The following is a 6,459-nucleotide window of genomic DNA, read 5'->3' as shown; positions in this document are numbered from 1 at the left end:
ACTGTGGGTCTCAACCCTGTATGAGGTCATGTCACAGAACGCCAGGTCACAACAACTTAGCGACACTAAACGGTTTCTGAATGTGGTGGTTCCCGTAGTTCCCATGCTTATGATTAAGCCTCCAGCTCATCTCCAGATGGAGGCACCGTCTGAAAACGTCATGGAGTTCTGGGGAAGGAAACCTTGCGTCACAGGAGGCCAGTCTTGGAGTGTTCCAGAACCAGTCCCAATTTCTGCCCTGACCTCACTCTACTTCCTTCCTGCTATGTGGAGATCTGATATCTAACTGTGTGCTCCTGCCATAGCTTCCCCCACCATGATGAAACTTCCCTTCCAAACGACAAACCAGAGATCAACCCTTTCCTTATGCATTGCTTCTGGCCAGGTGTTCCCCCGCCCCCCCCCCCAGCAGTGAGACAGTAAACTGCCGCACTGAATGACCACATATGAAGTGGGAGGCATAAAGAAATCAGGGACTGTTTGCAGAGCTCACCTGTGTTGCACTGCACAACTTGGCTGTAGCCTTGGTTCTGAACACACAACATTTGTGTTTACATGGGGCCGTGGTCACACTACACAAGGTCAGTGCACACCGTCTGAAGCTGGTGAATACTGCATATAATGAATCGCAGGGTCTGTACTGTACACGAAAGGTCTCTGCCCGTACAGAATTGTAACAGTTTATAGAACACAAAGACAATATTTACCCGCCACCATTCCTCAGCGTGTAGGTATAAAATGTGTTTATATTTAGATTGTTTTATGTTAGAATGCTTGACTTTAAAACTTGCTGTTTGAGCTGCTGGCTTTAGGTTCACAAAAAGTGGTTCAAAGAATTTTGGCTTGGAATGAAGACAGAATTCCAACAATTTCTGAAATAGCCTTAAACCTACATATGTCATTTTATTCTACATAGGCCTATGACGTATCCTCAATATTGATGATTAAAAAACAAAATATTGATTAACTGAAAAATGTTGAAGAGGCTCTAATTCCTGCAGTATCAAATATTCAGACAAGGTTTAATTTTTTTCTCTAAAATAAATAAACACATCAATCTCATCAGGCTGCAAATTAGCCTTCAGCTTGATGTCTATACCAAAAAAGCTGTTTTAAAATAAATTCCTTTATGATGTATTATCAGGAAATGTTTGACATGTATATCTGTTTCATATATGTTCAGGATTGTGTAAAAAAAAATTTGATCAAAGGGCTGGAGAGATTGCCTAGCGGTTAAGGAGGTTTCCTGTAAAGCCTAAGAACTTCTGTTTGAATCCTCCAGGTCCCACCTAGCCAGAGGCGTGATGCAGGCATGCAATGCCACAGTGCCCACAAGGGGGCGCAAGCGTCTGGCGTTCCTTCACAGTGGCTGAAAGGCCCTGGTGCGCCTATTCTCTGCCCCCCCCCTCTTTTTCTATTTCTCTCTCTCTATCTCAAAAAAAAAAAAAAAAAAAATCTTGAGCAGAAAGGTGTCATGATGGAAAAGGCTTAAGAAGCCCTGGTTTAAAGAAAGAGATTAGGCTAACAGGGTGCTTGGCATGTCCTCATGTGGGTTAGGTTATGTATAGGGAGATGCACAGCATGTCTTCTTCTGTATAGTTCTTTCTACAGTGAATTGTATACTTCCAAGGGCCAGGGAACATGATCTGCATGTTTTATTTTGTTTTTAAATCTTTGCTCTCCATTCAGTTATGCTTCCACATTCAGTAGGTCCTCAACAAGTGATAACAGCTTGTGAAGTAGGTGGAAGGCATCAGCTCACTTGGAACATTGCATTTTCCAGGAATCCAAGTTCTAAATTCCAACTAGAACAATTTTGGCACAGGGAAGGTGTATATCATTCTTTCAGGTACCAGGGACTGAGCAACTGGAGCCACCTTAAGCGATGAGGGCTCAACAGCTGATGGCACGGCGTCTGGAGAGCCAAAAGTCAATTTCACTTAGGCATTTTTTTATTCCAATACTGACACAGAATGTGGACTGCTATCATGGAAACAGCTTGCAAACCAACAATCTGGTGGTTAACCTCAGTGGCCTTGAGGAGTAACCCCTACCTTCTGGTCCTGGTTCCTCTCCTGTGAAATGAAATAGTTGGGCCAGGTGGGTGTGAACGTCACCCTACCACACTGATGTTCAACTCCATGGCTTTTATCCAAATGTGTCTAATTAAAGGGAAGAACATGGTTTTCTATTAACTTGTCACAACTTCAGCTCTGGAAAAACTAGTGGGTAACAATTACTTTTTGAATTTCCAACTAAATCTGTGGCATGTTTTCCTGTAGATTCAGAGACATGTGGAGACAGTCTTTTGAATTTGAACTCTACATATTTGTGTCCTCACTATTTTTTGTCCTATAACTTGTTTAAAAATTATTAAAGCTGGGCGTGGTGGCACACACCTTTAATCCTAGCACTCGGGAGGCAGAGGTAGGAGGATTTCGGTAAGTTTGAGGCCACCCTGAGACTCCATAGTGAATTCCAGGTCAGCCTGGGCTACAGTGAGACCCTACCTCGAAAAAGCAAAAAAAAAAAAAAAAAAAATTATTAAAGGTCTGAAAAGATGGCTCAGCCATTAAAGGTGCTTGGTTGTAAAGCCTAAAAGTGTAAGCTCAGTTATCAGTACCCATGTAAAGCCAGATTCACAAAGTGGCATATGCATCTGGAGCTCATTTGCTGGGGCAAGAGGACCTACTGTGCCCATTCATTCTCTCTCTCTTACCCTCTCTCAATTTTATTAAAACTGTGAGCCTTGTCCCATAGCAACAACATAACACTGTGCTTACAATTTTGGGGTAACGGGAGGGAGCTTAGGAGAATTTCCCAGGCTCTCCAGATCTATTCCAGGGTCATGATTTTCTCTGGGGTGAACACTTCCTGTGTATAATCTTCTCAGCTCAGCCGCCTGCTAGATGTACACCTATAAACAAATAGCTTAAACTTTCTGACTCCTTTGGGAGCATAAGGAAAATAACATCTACTTGCAACTGGTTGGAGCATTAGTATTTTGAGCTAAATAAGTGAAGCAACTAGATTCATGTCTGCCACACCACCATAGGCACTCCTCTGTCCTAATGTGTTTCCTCATCTGCATAGCTCTCTGCCTTCCTTTTCAGCTAGGAGGCTTGTATTACCCACATTTCTCTTCACCCTGCAATGTTGTGCTCTAACTTACCATTTGGGATGCTGAACCTGACATAATGCATGGAGATTGCTTCCTTCTTGTTTTATTTTCTTTTAAACCATCTACTGTTTAGAAACAGTACTTTTGTGCTTCTTTTGACAAAATGGGGTTCACTTGTAATTCTGTAGATTTGCTACTTCTAAGATAAAACCTTATTCACATTAGCATGGTCTAGAATTTCTCACTTTAAATCTTTCCTGGGGCGGAAAATTAATCTTTCCTTAGGCAGTACCTAAAGGGTATGTGTATTGAGTGATCTAAAGATCAATTAAACAAACTGAGACTCAGTAAGGAAACTATTTCTACACATAAAATGAGGCCATGGTGATATGGGTAGAATCCAGGAAGACTGAGTTTAGATTACCCAGGTGTCTGAAAGAAGTAAGGGATAAATCAGGAAGCCACTATGATGTGAGCTGAGTAGATGACTTTGTGCCTTCAGAATATGAGAGAGGAGAGAGAGAGAGAGAGAGAGAGAATGAGTTATAACTTCTCTCAAGAATGAAGATCTTCAATCAGTAAACAGATTTCTTCATGACACCAAGATGGAGCTGAGTGACAGACACTCTCATTTCAGGGTCTTAATTTGCCACCATCATCATTTACCACTCATTCAAGGGGGATTGTACATACTTCCCCAGCTTCTCCTTTACCGTAACTTGGTCAACAATTTAAAACGCCCCGTGTGTGTGTGTGTGTGTGTGTGTGTGTGTGTGTGTGTCTGTGTGTGTGTGTGTGTGTGTCTGTGTGTCTGTGTGTCTTTTCAGTCTGAGATCAATTTCTTTGATTTAGATGGTGTTAGCTTTGTATCACGAGGGAGGAAATGTTCAAATGTTCAATTCACTTAGGGTGCAATTGTGAGAAAGCCATAAAGAATGGGACTTGAACCTCTTCTCTTGTAGACCTGAAGAACTGATTCTCAACCATGAACAATGTGCTGCCCAGACAACATTTGCCAGTGTCTGAAGAGCATGTTGGACACATGAGGGTCAGGCTTCTAGTGAATGAAGAGCAAAATGCTACCTTATAAGCATTTGTGGTGGTTTGAATGTAAAGTGTCCCCCATAGGCTCATGTATCCCAATACTTAATCCTCACCTGATGGCCTGATGGCACTGCTCTGGAAGGCTGTGGGATCTTAAGAAAGTAGAGCCTTCTGAAGAAGTGTGTCCCTGGGGGGTGGGCCTTGAGGTTTTATAGTCCAACCCTGCTTGCTTATCTCTCTCTCTTTCTCTCTCTCTCTCTCTCCTTTCCCGTACTACAATGTGACACCTGCCACCTGATCCTGTCATGCTTTTCCTGCTATGATGGACTCTATTTTCTGGAACTATAAATTGAATTAAACCCTTCTCCTTCTGTACATGGCTCTAGTTGGGTATACAATCTATCAGCAGGGAGATAGTAACTAATACAGGACCCTACAACGTGCAGAACAGTCTACAATAGCAAGTGAAGTTGAAAGCCACTGCCCTCGAGGGTTTTGGTCAAACTTATAAAAACATAAGTACAAAAAACAATGAACTCCCTGCCCAGCCCAGGGCCCTTACCAGCAGCCTCCCGTGACAGCATCAGAGAAACTTGACGTCGTGGAGCTTGTCCTATCCTGAGTCCATTTCCCCAGTCTTAGGAAGTTCAAGGAATGTCTTAGGACATGAGACACAAATAAGAATTAATTGTTCTACAACAGTCCCTGGCAATAAGAGCTTTGAAAGGGTGTATACTACTGAAGAAGGACATTATTCCAGAAGGAAGGTTAAAAATACAAGAGATGATGAAGAAAAATATTAAAAAGGAAAACTGTATTTAAACAATAATACCTAATGTGAGATGAGAAATGAAATTGAAGAAAAATTCTATCCAACACCAGAAAAGAAATTGGATAATGAAGAAATTGCAGTTTTAAAATTCTAAATTCTTGACATTGTTTGGTATAAAAATAAGGCTGTTGGTTGAAATTGTTGTAATCTGTTAGGATATAGAAGTATATCAAGATAGCAGAATAATAACTAAAATAATAAAATTAAAGATGGAGTTTCAAAACTAATGAATAGAAAAGTTAAAAATAAAGGACTTTCAATTAATCTGAATGAAGATAAAAAAGAAAAAAATTTAAAAATTATACCAGTATAAAACAAATTATAAAATAAAGTGGCAAAAATGAGCAATCAGGACAAATGTAAATAGAATAGACTGACAGTTTAAAATTAAGACAACAGACTACATAAAAAATTTGACTTGTTTATATGCCATATACAAATTATATAGTATACCATAAAGAAATAATAAGAGAACAAGGGCTGGAGAGATGGTTTAGTGGTTCAGGTGCTTGCTGGCAAAGCCAAAGGACCCAGGTTTGATTCCCCAGTACCCAGGGTAAAGCCAAATGCACAAGGTGATGCATGCATTTGGCCATCTCTCTCTATTAGTCTTTATTTCTCTCTCCCTTTCTCAAGTAAATAAATAATTTTTTTTAAAAAGAAGTTATAAGAAAACAAAAAGATGAATACGATATGATAACTGAAAGGAAATTGCTATAGCTCTATTTATATCAGACAAGACAAACTTAAAGGCAGTAAGCTTACCAGAAATAAGGACAATCATTAATGTTGCTAAAAGTTTCAGCTCATAACAAGGTGTACAGGCACCCAGTGATAACCCTAGCATTTGGGAGGCACAGTAGTTCTAGATCAGCCTGAAGATTCAATTTACCAGAAAGATAAAATTTTGACATCTATGTACCTAGTAAAGTAGTTTCATAATATTCAAAGAAAAAACTGATAGTGTTTCCCCACCCCAAAAAATGAATAGATCAGTTAAAAAAGCCATAATGACCTACAGAATTTGAAACATAAATAATAGATTTAATCCCATAGATGAACAACTGCTTCTAATATTGGAAATACATATTCCTGTCTAGCACATAATAAACACTTTAAAAACTGGCAAGATCTAATGTAACCATCAACAAATTAAAATAACAACTGGTATCATACCACCCAGATGAATAGCATAATTCTTGGAAATTAAAAGTTATATTTTATTTACCTTGTAGGTAGAAAAAATAAAATGGAAGCTAAATAATACTTACTGCACAATTATCAGAATTTAGATTTAAAAATTAAAGAAGTGCTATTAAAATAATTAAAGAAAATTAAAAAGCCCCAAGTATTATGTTTCATAAAGATGGTTAAAAAATAAGCACCCCAAAAAAGTAGTCAGAAAAAACAGAATAACTAAATTAAAACTTTTATATTCAATAGTATAGGTAAAAGTAGAATT

Source organism: Jaculus jaculus, chromosome 19, assembly GCF_020740685.1.
Source record: "Jaculus jaculus isolate mJacJac1 chromosome 19, mJacJac1.mat.Y.cur, whole genome shotgun sequence".
NCBI classification, from domain to species: domain Eukaryota; kingdom Metazoa; phylum Chordata; class Mammalia; order Rodentia; family Dipodidae; genus Jaculus; species Jaculus jaculus.
The sequence above is the reverse complement of the archived record's forward strand: the minus strand, read 5'-3'. Positions refer to the sequence as shown.